A 14581-nucleotide genomic window follows, 5' to 3' on the forward strand; every position below is an offset into this window, starting at 1 on the left:
CTGAGGGTTTTGGGAAATATGCAGTGTCATCTATTTACCATAACATCATACAGAATAGTTTCACTGCCCTAAAACATCCTCTCTGCCAGGAGAAGAAAATGGCATCCCACTCCAGTATTCTTGCCTGGGAAATCCCAGGGACAGAGGAGCCCGCTGGGCTACAGTCCATGGGGTCCCAAGGAGTCACTCACGACTTAGAACAGTGAAGGCCACACAAAACACCTCAGCGGCTCCTAGTTTGCGGTCTCTCCTTTACTATCTTTTCTTTCCCACTTGGCCCTCTGTTCCACAGGGCCACGTGCCCATGGGTCTGCTCTGCTCACCCAGTGTCTGGATTTAACAAATGGAAAAATAAAAATGAAAGATAGACCCACCCTCCCAGTAGAGCACCAGGTTCAGAAAGAATACACTGGCAAGGGGATGGCATTCTGTCACCCCCCAACCCTTTTGCAACTACCCGCTGGAAATTTCACCATCTTCCTTTAAGCCCTACTACCAGTTGACCTCTGCAAGCCTCCTTATCCTCTGCCCTGAAGTCATCACAATGGCCTCATGGGTTCTGGATGGGGCAGGGCCTCTAAAACGTCACCAAGGGCCCAGCCCTGGCTGGACCTCAGTCTCCAGGTGCCAGGGCAGACCAGCGCACCAGGAGCCATTTCCTCTCGGCTCACCATGTGGTCTCTCAAATCGTTCCTGTGCTTTTCCATGGGTGTTACCTGTGTCTACGCCTTAAAGTTTACTTCTCTGAGAGAGAAAGCTGAAGAACCCCAGGGGAAGCTGCTCTGTGGAGGGCACTTTTTAATTCGGCAGAATCTACAAGAGCATGTCCGAGACTTGCTTGAGATCACGTTGCTTTGGCTTTTCTTCATTGTGCTGATGTACGTGACAGTGAAGTTGGCAGGAGAGAGTGGCGAGAGTAAAGTGCAGCCTCCTCCTGCAGCCCATTAGGACCGTTCATTTGGCTCTCTCAGAAGGAAAAAGGAAAAGTCTTCCTCTGAAGAAGACTACCTTTTCCATACCTTAACCCTGCTCGAGATGGACCTCGTGAAATTTGTGTCCAGTGTGTGGAATCTGAAATTCGCCACGTCAACTGGTGGTAACCACCGCCCCCACAATGTCGAGGTTCCTGCAGACCTATGAGCTCTGGGGCAACGAAGAATCCAACTGACTGGATTTGTGAGTCAAAGTAGGAGAGGCATTGTTAAACGTTGACATACATTATCCAAACTAATAAAACTATTCTGAAGCAAAACAAAAAAGTCTCTGATATTTTTCATTCACTCTATAGTTTTACCTTTTCCAGAATGTCATATAATAGGCAGCATGCAGTGTGTGATCTTTTCCAGGCTAGCTTATTTTACTTTATAACATTCATTCAGGTTTCATCCATTTCTTTTTGTGATTTGATAGCTCACTTTGTTTTATTCTTCAATAATATTTTCTTATGTTGATGTACTACAGTAGTTTATCAAGTCGTCTATTAAAGCACACTTTGGTTGCTTCCAATTTGTGTTTGTGTGTGTGTGTGTGAGAGAGAGAGACAGGGAGAGAGATAGCATGAATTAAGCTGTTATAAAATTCATGTGCATGTTTTTGTGTGGGCAGTGGCTATCAAATCGTTTGCTGAACTATCTAGGAGCACAATGGTTAGATCATGCGGTCTGACAATGTTTAGCTCTGTAAGAAATTGCTTCCAAATGGCATTCCCACTAACAACGAATGAGAGTTCCTGTTGTCCCTCATCTTTGCCGGCAAATGGTTTGTCAGATTTTTGTATTTGACCATTCCAATAAGTCTGTAGTTGTATCTCAGTGTTCTAGTTTCACCAGTCTACTCTAAAAAGTTATCTTATTTCCATATTTCCATTGTGTTTTATTACCATAAATTCTTCGGGTGTTTTTTCTTTAACCTGAGGTTTAATCTCACTCCTGACATCGCCTACATTTGGGGCCTCCCTGGTAGCTCAGACGGTAAAGCATCTGCCTGTAATGCGAGAGATCTGGGTTCGATCCCTGGGTTGGGAAGATCCCCTGGAGAAGGGAATGGCAGCCCACTCCAGTAGTCTTGCCTGGAAAATTCCATGGATGGAGGAGCCTGGTAGGTTACAGTCCATGGGATCACAAAGAGTCAGACACGACTGACCAACTTCACTGGTTTTCTGAGGTTTAAATAGATCTTCTGCTCAGCAAAACTTCTGCTTCTGTTTATGCCATCAGTGATTACTTTCCTTCATTAGTCCTCTAATAACTTTTTCATGAAGGACCCGTAAGTTGAAATCATGCATATTAGAAAAAAATATTTTTAATCGAACAACACTGAGCACATTTTCTTTTCCTGAGTATTGCTTTGTCCACTATTCTTCAGCGTTTCCACACAAAACTTGAGGTTCAGGATGAACTTCTCCCCTTTTTCTTTGGTTTGTTTTGATTCTCTTCTATCCTTTCGAGATGTTAACCAAATCGGTATGCGTACCAGTTGCAGTTGCAGTTTTACATTTATCATGAAGTTTCACTACAAGCATATGTGTATTTTATATGAGTCTTCACTGTATTATGTGTGTTCTTCATAGTGTTTGAAAAACTATTGCTCATTATTCCAGTTTTTAACAGTCTGTGCCTCTTCTCCATCGAGATTCAAACGAACCCATTGATATAATCTTTGAAAGAGAGAACAGCCATAAAATATGTTGGTATAGTTATTGAAGAAAATAGACTTCAAAAAGAACAGTAACTAAACTGTTTGCTATTGAATAGCCGAATTAATTTTCTCTCAGTGTATTTTGTATTTATGAAAGTCCAAATGTTCTTGCATGTAGTCTATACAGAGAAGATAAATTAGAAAGCACCTCAATAGAACATAGATTTACAGAAAATCTAATGTTCAGTTTTAACTAGCTCAACTTAGAGCTTTGTTATAGTTCAGTTATCCACAGCCTTGGTTTCGTGTCAGCAAATAGAATGTGCTAGTTCTCTTTGGGGGGAAGATATTTTAATCAACCTTTTCATATGCTTTTGATTTTCAAGAGAAGAGAAATCTAAAGACACATGTTTTCATATGTCTGGTACTGTGCCTGATGAATATTTTTCTATTTAATATGTTATCATGAGTCAAATGTACGTTTTGCTTACTTTCAATACTGATTTAAAGTTGGATTGGCATTACTGACTCAATGGGCATATCTTTCAACAGGCTCCAGGAGATGGAGAAGGACAGGAAAGCCTGGCGTGCATGGGTCGCAAAAAATTAGACACGACTGAGTGACTGAAATGATCCTATTAAAGCACAGTCATTACAAAGGTTACAAAGTAACATGTATTCCTCAAAGAAGACCTGATGACAACATTTGTCACCGTTCTTTTGTCCTAAATTCACCTGGTAATTTGTTGTAGCCATCAGTGTTTGGAAGAATGATCAATTGCACATAATTTAATGACTGAATGTGGTTTGGGAGTGAGGTATTCTCTCAGATAGTTACCCTCTTCAGAAATAGGACTTTAGGTGCTACTGTTAATGAATACCAACGTACCCAGTATAGTTAGGCCAAGCAATATCAGAACATTGGAGCTTAAAGCAGAGAGAGTTTTATTGCAGGGCCATGAAAGGATGGCATATGGCTTTAAAAATCCTGAACTCCCCAAGGGTTTTCAGCCAAATACACTTCTGGGAGAGGTGAGGGAGGGGTGTGATTAACCGTTGCAAACGTATCCCTGTCAGATCCTCTGCTAGTGAAATAAGGTCACGGTGAGGTAACAGTGTTCATGTAAGCCTCTATCGAAACAAATATGATTCCCTATGCTGAAAGAAAAGCTTCCAAGCGTGACTTTCACACTCCAAGGTCCTGTTTAGGAGTGGGGGGGGGGCCCTGGGCATGCTGGTTATCCTGACTGGGAGCATTCATCCAGCACCCAGTCTTGATCCTCCCACAGGAAGCCAGTCCCAGCTGAAGAGGCAGCTCTCAGTTCTCTGTGCCCTCCTCTTACCAAGGTCCCCATACTTTGCCCAGCCATCTTCAATGAGGGAGCCAGGTGTCCAGCATGCAGCTGACCCTCAGTCTCCTCAGCGGGCAGGGGCTGGGTTCGGTAGACTGACTCATGCAGAAGCCACAACCGTTCAGTCATGGAGGTGGGGATGGGAGCGCTTGGCTATTGCTCTGAACCTGGAGCCAGGCCAGTGAGTGGCTCTAGCAAGCGGCTCTGGGCCACTGCAAGACACAGCCTTTAGCCTGTCCCCAGGTGCCCTGGCTTGCTACCCAGCACGAGGCCAGAGGACCTGGAGGGCCCTGGGCAAAGCCTGCAATATAAACTCTTCTGAGAGGCTGACTCTGGTGGAGCTGGATTTCGAACTTCACTAATGGACATGAGCTAAGTGTGCAGCTCCATATTCCTCCTGCCCTCTTACAGCATCTTCTTTGGTGAGATTATTCAACGTATGACTAAAGTTGGTATCTTGGGCCATCATGGTCCATTTCCACTAGCCCTTGATAACCACATTCAACTCTCTGTTTCTATAACTCAGGTATTTTAACTAACAATATCATGTGATGATCAAGTTTTTGTCTTCCTCTAACTGAAATATTTTACTTAGCGGAATGCCCCTAAAGACATATACATTGCAAATGGGGGAACCATTTATTTATTCACCGCTGGAGGTCTAGTTGCATTGTAATATTTTTAAATCAATTTTTATTTGAGTATAGTTACTTTACATTGGTGTATTAGTTTCTCCTGCACATCAGTGTGAATCAATTATATGCTAACATAGATCCCTTCGTGTTGGATTGTCTTCCCATTTGTGTCTCCAGAGCACTGACTAGAGTTCCTTGTGCTTTTCTTTCTGATTTTGTTAGTAAGTTAAGTTGATTTCTTTATTTTAACTGGAGGATGATTACTATACAACATTGTGACGGTTTTTGCCATACATCAACCTTAGTGAGCCATAGGTACACATGTGTCCAACACATCCTTAAGCCCACCCCACATCCCTCCCCACATTATTCCTCTGGGTTCTTCCAGATCACTGGCTTTGGATGCCCCGCTTCATACATATGTACACCTGAAGGATGATTTTCCTGCATGAAATATGTACTTTTCTATGTTTCACAGATGAAAATATGGGTGCAGAGTTTTCTACATGAAATACGAAATCTGCATTTCCCTTTTGAAAATCTAGTTGTATATTTTTGGTCGTGATACATGGCTTATGGAATGTTACGCATCTGGATGTCTGTGCACACTTTTTCCTACATGAATATGGAATTGTGTATATCTTACATAGGAAAATTTGAGCATACATTTTCCTGCTTGAAATACGGAATTTTATATATTTTCTATATGAAAATCTCTATTAACATCTTCTGACATGAAGTATGTTGTCCATAGCTCAAATATGAAAGCACGATGCAAATTTTCACTCATGAAATAGAAACTTTGTACATTTCAAAAATGAAAATCGAGGTACAGATTATCTTACCTGAAATTTGGTATATTTTATACTTCACGCAAAGACATTTGGATGCAGGTTTCCTTGGTCTACATATGCAATACTCTATTATTTCACATACGAATATACGAGTGCTGTTAGATTTTCAGTTCAGTTCAGTCATTCAGTCGTGTCCCACTCTTTGGACATCAGGGATCAGTGAAAGGCGGCGTCCGGTCCTAGAGAGGAAACACGCTACGGAGCCATAACAGGCGGCGTCCCGTCCTGAAGAGGAAAGACTAGAGCAGTGACAGGCGGTGTCACATCCTAGAGAGGAAAGACATCTGGGATCAGTGAGAGGTGGCGTCACGTCCTAGAGAGGACGACGTCAGGGATCAGTGAGAGGCGGCGTCCAGTCCTAGAGAGGAAAGACGTCTGGGATCAGTGAGAGGCGGCGTCCAGTCCTAAAGAGGAAAGACGTCTGGGATCAGTGAGAGGCGGCGTCCCGCCTAGAGAGGACGACCTCAGGGATCAGTGAGAGGGGGCGTCATGTCTTAGAGAGGAATACGTCAGGGATCAGTGAGAGGCGGCGTTCGCTCCTAGAGAGGAAAGACGTCTGGGATCAGTGATAGGCGGCGTCCAGTCCTAGAGAGGACGACCTCCTGGATCAGTGAGAGGCGGCGTCAAGTCCTAGAGAGGAAAGATAGCACGGAGATGTGAGAGGCGGTGTCACGTTCTAGAGAGGAACGATGTCAGGGATCAGTGAGAGGCGGCCTCAAGTCCTAGAGAGGAAGACCTCAAGGACCAGTGAGAGGCGGCGACAGGTCCTAGACAGGAGAGACGTCACGGAAAGACGTCACAGAGCCGTCAGCGGCGGTGTCCAATACTGGAGAGGAAAGACGTCAGGGATCAGTGAGAAGCGGCATGACTTCCTAGAGAGGAAAGACGTCAGGAATCAGTGAGAGGCGGTGTCCGGTCCTAGGGAGGAAATACGCTACGGAGCCATAAGAGGCGGCGTCCCGTCCTGGAGAGGAAAAACTAGAGCAGTGACAGGTGGTGTCCAGTCCTAGAGAGGAAAGACGTCTGGGATCAGTGAGAGGCAGCGTCCCTTCCTAGAGAGGACGACCTCAGGGATTAGTGAGAAGCGGCGTCATGTCCTAGAGAGGAATACGTCAGGGATGAGTAAGAGGCGGCCTCAGGTCCTAGAGAGCAATACGACAGCGATCAGTGAGAGGCGGCCCCACGTCCTAGAGAGGAAGACGTCAGAGACCAGTGAGAGGCGGCGTCAGGTCCTAGAGAGGACAACCTCAGGTATCAGTGAGAGGCGGCGTCAGGTCCTAGAGAGGAAAGATATCACGGAGCTGTGAGAGGCGGCGTCCGGTCCTAGAGAGGAAAGATATCACGGATATGTGAGAGGCGGTGTCACGTTTTAGAGAGGATCGACGTCAGGGATCATTGAAAGGTGGGCACGGGTACTAGAGAGGAAAAGCATCACGGAGCCGTGAGAGGCGGTGTCACATCCTAGAGAGGACGACGTCAGGGATCAGTGAGAGGAGGAGTCCGTTCCTAGAGAGGACGACCTCAGGGATCAGTGAGAGGCGGCGTCCAGTCCTAGAGAGGAAAGACGTCTGTGATCAGTTAGAGGCGGCGTCCTGTCCTAGAGAGGACAACGGCAGGGATCAGTGAGAGGCGGCGTCCTGTCCTAGAGAGGACAACGTCAGGGATCAGTGAGAGGCAACGTCACTTCCTAGAGAGGAAGACCGGAGGGATAAGTGAGAGGCAGCGTCACCGCCTAGAGAGGAAGACGGTAGGGATGACTGACAGGCTGCAACAGGTCCTAGAGACAAAAGATATCACGGAAAGTCGTCAAGGAGCCATGAGAGGCCGTGTCCGGTCCTAGAGAGGACGACCTCAGATCAGTAAGAGGCAGCGACAGGTCCTAGAGAGGAAAGACGTCACGGATCAGTGAGAGGCGGCGACAGGTCCTAGAGAGGAAAGACGTCTGGGATCAGTAAGAGGCGGCGTCGGCTCCTAGAGAGGATGACGTCACGGATCAGTGAGAGGCGGCGTCCAGTCCTAGAGAGGAAAGACGTCTGGGATCAGTGAGAGGCGGCGTCCAGTCCTAGAGAGGACGACGTCAGGGATCAGTGAGAGGCAACGTCACTTCCTAGAGAGGAAGACCGGAGGGATAAGTGAGAGGCAGCATCACCGCCTAGAGAGGAAGACGGTAGGGATGACTGACAGGCTGCAACAGGTCCTAGAGACAAAAGATATCACGGAAAGTCGTCAAGGAGCCATGAGAGGCCGTGTCCGGTCCTAGAGAGGACGACCTCAGATCAGTAAGAGGCAGCGACAGGTCCTAGAGAGGAAAGACGTCACGGATCAGTGAGAGGCGGCGACAGGTCCTAGAGAGGAAAGACGTCTGGGATCAGTAAGAGGCGGCGTCGGCTCCTAGAGAGGATGACGTCACGGATCAGTGAGAGGCGGCGTCCAGTCCTAGAGAGGAACGACGTCTGGGATCAGTGAGAGGCGGCGTCCAGTCCTAGAGAGGAAAGACGTCTGGGATCAGTGAGAGGCGGCGTCCAGTCCTAGAGAGGAAAGACGTCTGGGATCAGTGAGAGGCGGCGTCCAGTCCTAGAGAGGAAAGACGTCTGGGATCAGTGAGAGGCGGCGTCCAGTCCTAGAGAGGAAAGACGTCTGGGATCAGTGAGAGGCGGCGTCCAGTCCTAGAGAGGACGACGTCAGGGATCAGTGAGAGGCAACGTCACTTCCTAGAGAGGAAGACCGGAGGGATAAGTGAGAGGCAGGGTCACCGCCTAGAGAGGAAGACGTTAGGGATGACTGACAGGCTGCAACAGGTCCTACAGACAAAAGATATCACGGAAATTCGTCAAGGAGCCATGAGAGGCGGTGTCAGGTCCTAGAGAGGACGACCTCAGATCAGTAAGAGGGAGCGACAGGTCCTAGAGAGGAAGGACGTCACGGATCAGTGAGAGGCGGCGACAGGTCCTAGAGAGCAAAGACGTCTGGGATCAGTGAGAGGCGGCGTCCGCTCCTAGAGAGGATGACGTCACGGATCAGTGAGAGGCGGCGACAGGTCCTAGAGAGGAAAGACGTCTGGGATCAGTGAGAGGCGGCGTCCGCTCCTAGAGAGGATGACGTCACGGATCAGTGAGAGGCAGCGTTCCCGTCCTAGAGAGGACGACCTCAGGGATCAGTGAGAAGCGGCGTCATGTCCTAGAGAGGAAAGATATCACGGAGCTGTGAGAGGCGGTGTCCGGTCCTAGAGAGGAAAGATATCACGGATATGTGAGAGGCGGTGTCACGTCTTAGAGAGGATCGAGGTCTGGGATCACTGAAAGGTGGGCACGGGTACTAGAGAGGAAAAGCACAACGGAGCCGTTAGAGGCGGTTTCACATCCTAGAGAGGACGACGTCAGGGATCAGTGAGCGGAGGCGTCCGTTCCTAGAGAGGACGACGTCAGGGATCAGTGAGAGGCGGCGTCCAGTCCTAGAGAGGAAAGACGTCTGGGATCAGTGAGAGGCGGCATCCAGTCCTAGAGAGGAAAGACGTCTGGGATCAGTGAGAGGCGGCGTCCAGTCCTAGAGAGGATGACGTCACGGATGAGTGAGAGGTGGCGTCCAGTCCTAGAGAGGAAAGACGTCTGGGATCAGAGAGGCAACGTCACTTCCTAGAGAGGAAGACCGGAGGGATAAGTGAGAGGCAGCGTCACCGCCTAGAGAGGAAGACGTTAGGGATGACTGACAGGCTGCAACAGGTCCTAGAGACAAAAGATATCACGGAAAGTCGTCAAGGAGCCATGAGAGGCCGTGTCCGGTCCTAGAGAGGACGACCTCAGATCAGTAAGAGGCAGCGACAAGTCCTAGAGAGGAAAGACGTCTGGGATCAGTGAGAGGCGGCGTCCAGTCCTAGAGAGGAAAGACGTCTGGGATCAGTGAGAGGTGGCGTCACGTCCTAGAGAGGAAAGATGTCACGGATATGTGAGATGCGGCATCACGTTTTAGAGAGGAATGACATCAGGGATCAGTGAGAGGCGGCGTCACGTTCTAGAGAGGACGACCTCAGGGATCAGTGAGAGGCGGCGTCATGTCCTAGAGAGGAAAAATAGCACGGAGATGTGAGAGGCGGTGTCACGTTCTAGAGAGGAACGACGTCAGGGATGAGTGAGAGGCGGCCTCAAGTCCTAGAGAGGAAGACCTCAAGGACCAATGAGAGGCGGCCCCAGGTCCTAGACAGGAGAGACGTCACGGAAAGACGTCACAGAGCCGTCAGAGGCGGTGTCCAATACTGGAGAGGAAAGACGTCAGGGATCAGTGACAAGCGGTGTCCAGTCCTAGGGAGGAAATACGCTATGGAGCCATAAGAGGCGGCGACCTGGCCTGGAGAGGAAAGACTGGAGTCGTGAGAGGTGCTGTCACATCCTAGATAGGAAAGACGTCTGGGATCAGTGAGAGGTGGCGTCACGTCCTAGAGAGGACGACGTCCAGTCCTAGAGAGGACAGACGTCTGGGATCAGTGAGAGGTGGCGTCCGGTCCTAGAGAGGACGACCTCAGGGATCAGTGAGAGGCGGCGTCAGGGCCTAGAAAGGAAAGATATCACGGAGCTGTGAGATGCGGCGTTACGTTTTAGAGAGGACCGACCTCAAGGATCATTGAGAGGCGGCGCCCGGTCCTAGAAAGAAAAGCTATCACGGATATGTGAGAAGCGGCGTCACGTTTTAGAGAGGAACGACGTCAGGGATCACTGAGAGGCGGCATCACTTCCTAGAGAGGAAAGACGTCAGGAATCAGTGAGAGGCGGCATCCGGTCCTAGGGAGGAAACACGCTACGGAGCCATAAGAGGCGGCGTCCCGTCCTGGAGAGGAAAGACTGGAGCAGTGAGAGGCGGTGTCACATCCTAGAGAGGACGACGTCAGGGATCAGTGAGAGGCGGCGTCCACTCCTAGAGAGGAAAGACGTCTGGGATCAGTGAGAGGCGGCGTCCCGTCCTAGAGAGGACGACCTCAGGGATCAGTGAGAGGGGGCGTCATGTCCTAGAGAGGAATACGTCAGGGATCAGTGAGATGCAGCGTTCGGTCCTAGAGAGGAAAGACGTCTGGGATCAGTGATAGGCGGCGTCCGGTCCTAGAGAGGACGACCTCCTGGATCAGTGAGAGGCGGCGTCATGTCCTAGAGAGGAAAGATAGCACGGAGATGTGAGAGGCCGTGTCACGTTCTAGAGAGGAACGTTGTCAGGGATCAGTGAGAGGTGGCCTCAGGTCCTAGAGAGGAATACCTCAGGGATCAGTGAGAGGCGGCGTCAGGTCCTAGAGAGGAAGACGTGAGGGACCACTGAGAGGCGGCATCATGTCCTAGAGAGGAAAGATTTCATGGAGCTCTGAGAGGCGGTGTCCGGTCCTAGGGAGGAAATACGCTACGGAGCCATAAGAGGCGGCGACCCGGCCTGGAGAGGAAAGACTGGAGTCTTGACGGGTGCTGTCACATCCTAGATAGGAAAGACGTCTGGGATCAGTGAGAGGTGGCGTCCCGTCCTAGAGAGGAAAGACGTCTGGGATCAGTGAGAGGTGGCGTCCGGTCCTAGAGAGGAAAGACGCCACGAAGCCGTCAGAGGTGGTGTCAAGGTCCTAGAAAGGGTTAGGGTTAGGGGTTAGGGGTTGGGTTAGGGTTTGCGGTTAGGGTTAGGGTTCAGTACCCACCTTGAGGCCAGGGTGCAGGCTCACGGCGTCCTCTCCCCTCAGCGGGGCAAGAGGCTAGTGTGCCAGTCTCAGCCACCTGCCCTGAAGACCGAGGAGCAGTCCAAGCACGAGCTGATGGACAAGGACAAGGAGGAGCAGCTGTTTCTCTTCACATAGCTCGCGGGGCTCCTTCTGGCTGAACAGAATCATAGACGGAGGCATGGGGAGCAGAGGCGGAGCCTGCACGCCAGCACTGGACCCCCGCCCTCGCCCCTCGTCCCCCATGCTTTGCCTTCAGACTCACCTTAAATAAAAGCTGTGTTGCTCAGGTACCTCCAGGCCTGTCTCGGGAGGCAGGCACGGTAACAAAATGTCAGTCTCCCCTCATTTGTCACTTAAACCAGCAAATGATAAGGGGTAGAGGAAGAGATGGTTGGATGGCCTCACCGACTGAATGGACGTGAGTTTTTAGCAAACTCCGAGAGATAGTGAAGGGACAGGGAAGGCTGGTGTGCTGCAGTCCATGGGGTCGCAGAGAGTCAGACATGACTCAGTGACTGAACAACAATGATAAGGGATGAGCCCATTTGGATGTCCTGTCAGTCAGCTGCTGAGACAGACGTCCTGCGGTGACTGGGGTGGGATCAATTGCAGTTCTGCACAAGGTGAGGTGGGAGATCAACTGCATGTTAACCTGAGGTGACAGGTAAAAACTCCAGTGTAAACCGAAGTGATGTGTGTGATCCACCCTGGGATCTTCTTCAGCTCCACCCAACACTGATGCGTTGTAGGATGACTCCTAGCTGCCAAGGAGCTCAAGTGTGGGAACAAGCACTGTTACACTTGAGGTGAGATGTAGGCTCAGACTCAGGCTCTCTGAGACGTAATTGTGAAGTTCATCCATTTTTCTACCTGAGGGATGTAGAGGATCATCTCTAGGTGGAACTGAGTGGAGGTGTGGGGTCAGCTCAACACAGAGGGTGAGGTGTGGCCTCAGCCCCGAAATCCAGGGAGGTGAGGTGTGGGTCACTGCCAGCTCCACCAAGGGTTTAGGTGTGGGTCAGCCCCCAACTCCTCCATGGGGTGAGGTGAGGGGTCAGCCCCCAACTACACATGGGGTGTTGTTTGAGGTCAGCCCCAGCTGCACCATGGGGTTTGGAGTGGCTTCACCCCCAGCTCCACTTGGGGTGAGAAGTGGGTTCAGCCCCAGCTCCACAGTGGGGCGAGATGTGGGATCAGCCCCAGGTCCACCTTGAGGTGAGATGTGGGGTCAGATCCAACTCCACCTGGGGTGAGTTGTGGGTCAGTGCTTGCTCCACAGTAGGGTGAGGTATGTCGTCAGCCCTAACACGTGTGGGATGAGGGGTGGGGTCAGGCCCATTTCCATTGTGGTGTGAGCTGTGGGATCAGCCCCAACTCCACGTGGGGTGAGGTATGGGTTCAGCCCCAGCTCCACCATGGGGTGAGGTGTGGCGTCAGCCCAACTGTTCTGTGGGGTGAAGTCTGGGGTCAGCCCCTAACTCCACCATGGGGTGAGATTGAGGTCAGCTCCAGCTCCACGTGGGGTGAGGTGTCGGTTCACACAACCCCACGAGGGGTGAGGTGTGGGGTCAGCACCAACTGTATGTGTGGTGAGGTGTGGGGTCAGTCTCAACTCCACATGGGGTGAGTTGTGTGGTGAGCACCAGCTCCACCATGGGGTGAGCTGTGCCGTCAGCCCCTGCTCCACCATCTGGTGAGATGTGTGGTCAGCCAAAACGCCACCGTAGGGTGTGGTATGGAGTAAGATCCATCTCCACTGTGGGGTGAGGTGTGTGGTCAGCCCCAGGTCCACAGAGGGGTGAGGTCTGGGGTCTACCCCAAACTCCTCCATTGTGTGAGTTGTGGGGTGTGCCCCCAACTCCTCCGAGTGGTGAGGTGTGGTGTCAGCCCTAATTCCACCGTGGGATGAGGTGTTGGGTCAGCCCCAGGTCCACCATGGGGTGAGGTGTGTGGTCATCCACGACTCCACTGTAGGGTGTGGTGTGGGGTAAGGCCCATCTCTACCGTGGGGTGAGGTGTGGGGTCAGCCCTATCTCCACTGTGGAGTGAGTTGTGTGGTCAGCCCCAGCTCCACCGTGGGCTGAGGTCTGGGGTCTACTCACAAGTCCTCCGTGGGTTGAGGTGTGGGGTCAGTCCCCAACTCTTCCATGGGATGAGGTGTGTTGTCAGCCCCAAATCCACCGTGGGGTGATGTTTGGGTCAGCCCCACTGGGGGTGAGGTGTGGGGTCAGCACCAGCTCCACCATTGGGTGAGGTGTGGGGTCAGCTCCCAACCCCGCCACGTGGTGAGGTGTGGGGTCAGACCAACTCCTCTGTGGGGTGGGGTGTGTGCTCAGCCCCCAGCTCCACGTGGGGAGAGGAGTGGGATTAGCCAAAACTCCATGTGGGTTGAGCTGCGGAGTCAGCCCCATCTCCACCTGGGTTGAAATGTGGTATCAGACCCAGGTCCACCGTGGGCTGAGGTGTGGGATCAACCGCCAACTCCACGTGGGTTGTTGTGTGGGGTTAGTGCAACTCTACATGGGATGAGGTGTGGGATCACCGCAAGGTCCACCTTGAGGTGAGGTGTGGGGTCAGATCCAACTCCACTTGGGGTGAGTTGTGGGTTCAGCCAAAGCTCCACAGTTGGTTGAGGTATGTCGTCAGCCCTAACACACGTGGGATAAAGTGTGGGGTCAGGCCCATTTCCACCGTGGTGTGAGCTATGGGATCAGCCCCAACCCACAGCCAGCAATTCCATTTGGGGTGAGGTGTGGGGTCAGCCCCCAACCCAAAGTGGGGTGAGGTGTAAATCAGGCGGAAATCCACTTGGGGTCAGGTGAGGGGTCCACCCAACTCCACGTGCAGTGAGGTGTGGTGTCAGCCCCGAATGCACCATGGGATGAGATGTTGGGTCAGCCCCACTGGGGGTGAGGTGTGAGGTCAGCACCAGCTCCACCATGGGGTGAGGTGTGGGTTCAGTCCCCAACTCCTCCGTGGGGTGAGGTTTTGGATCAGTCCCAACTTCATCATGGGGTGAGGTGTGGGGACAGCCCCCAACTGCTCCATGGGGTGAGATGTGGGGTCATTTCCCAACCCCTCCATTGGTGAGGTGTGTATTCAGCTCCAACTCCATCATTGGGTGAGGTGTGGGTTCCTGCCTCATCTCCTCCGTGGGGTGAGGTATGGGATCAGCCCCAGGTCCACCATGGTGTGAGGTGTGGGGTAAGCCCTACTGTGGGCTAAGGTTGTGGGTAAGCCCCCACCGTGCGGTTAGGTGTGGTGTCAGCCACAATTCCACAATGGGGTGAGGTGTGGGGTCAGCCCATGCTCCACCATGGGGTGAGGTGTGGGGTCAGTCTGCAACTCTTCCGTGGGATGAGGTGTGGTGTCAGCCCCAAATCCACCGTGGGGTGAGGTGTTGGGTCAGCCCCACCAGGGGTG

The 14581-nt window shown here is 51.5% G+C and overlaps 1 long non-coding RNA gene across 1 annotated transcript; it reads left to right on the forward strand.

The window, feature by feature from the left end:
- The first annotated feature begins 10876 nt into the window (after positions 1-10876).
- On the forward strand, positions 10877-11487 carry LOC145537071 (uncharacterized). The gene is made up of 2 exons (XR_014076161.1): positions 10877-10959; positions 11180-11487. It is a non-coding gene; the product is annotated as an uncharacterized LOC145537071 (long non-coding RNA).
- Positions 11488-14581: the final 3094 nt, after the last annotated feature.

The sequence above is a fragment of the Giraffa tippelskirchi genome, chromosome X (assembly GCF_054371585.1).
Source record: "Giraffa tippelskirchi isolate mGirTip1 chromosome X, T2T-mGirTip1v1.2.pri, whole genome shotgun sequence".
Classification (NCBI taxonomy): Eukaryota; Metazoa; Chordata; class Mammalia; order Artiodactyla; family Giraffidae; genus Giraffa; species Giraffa tippelskirchi.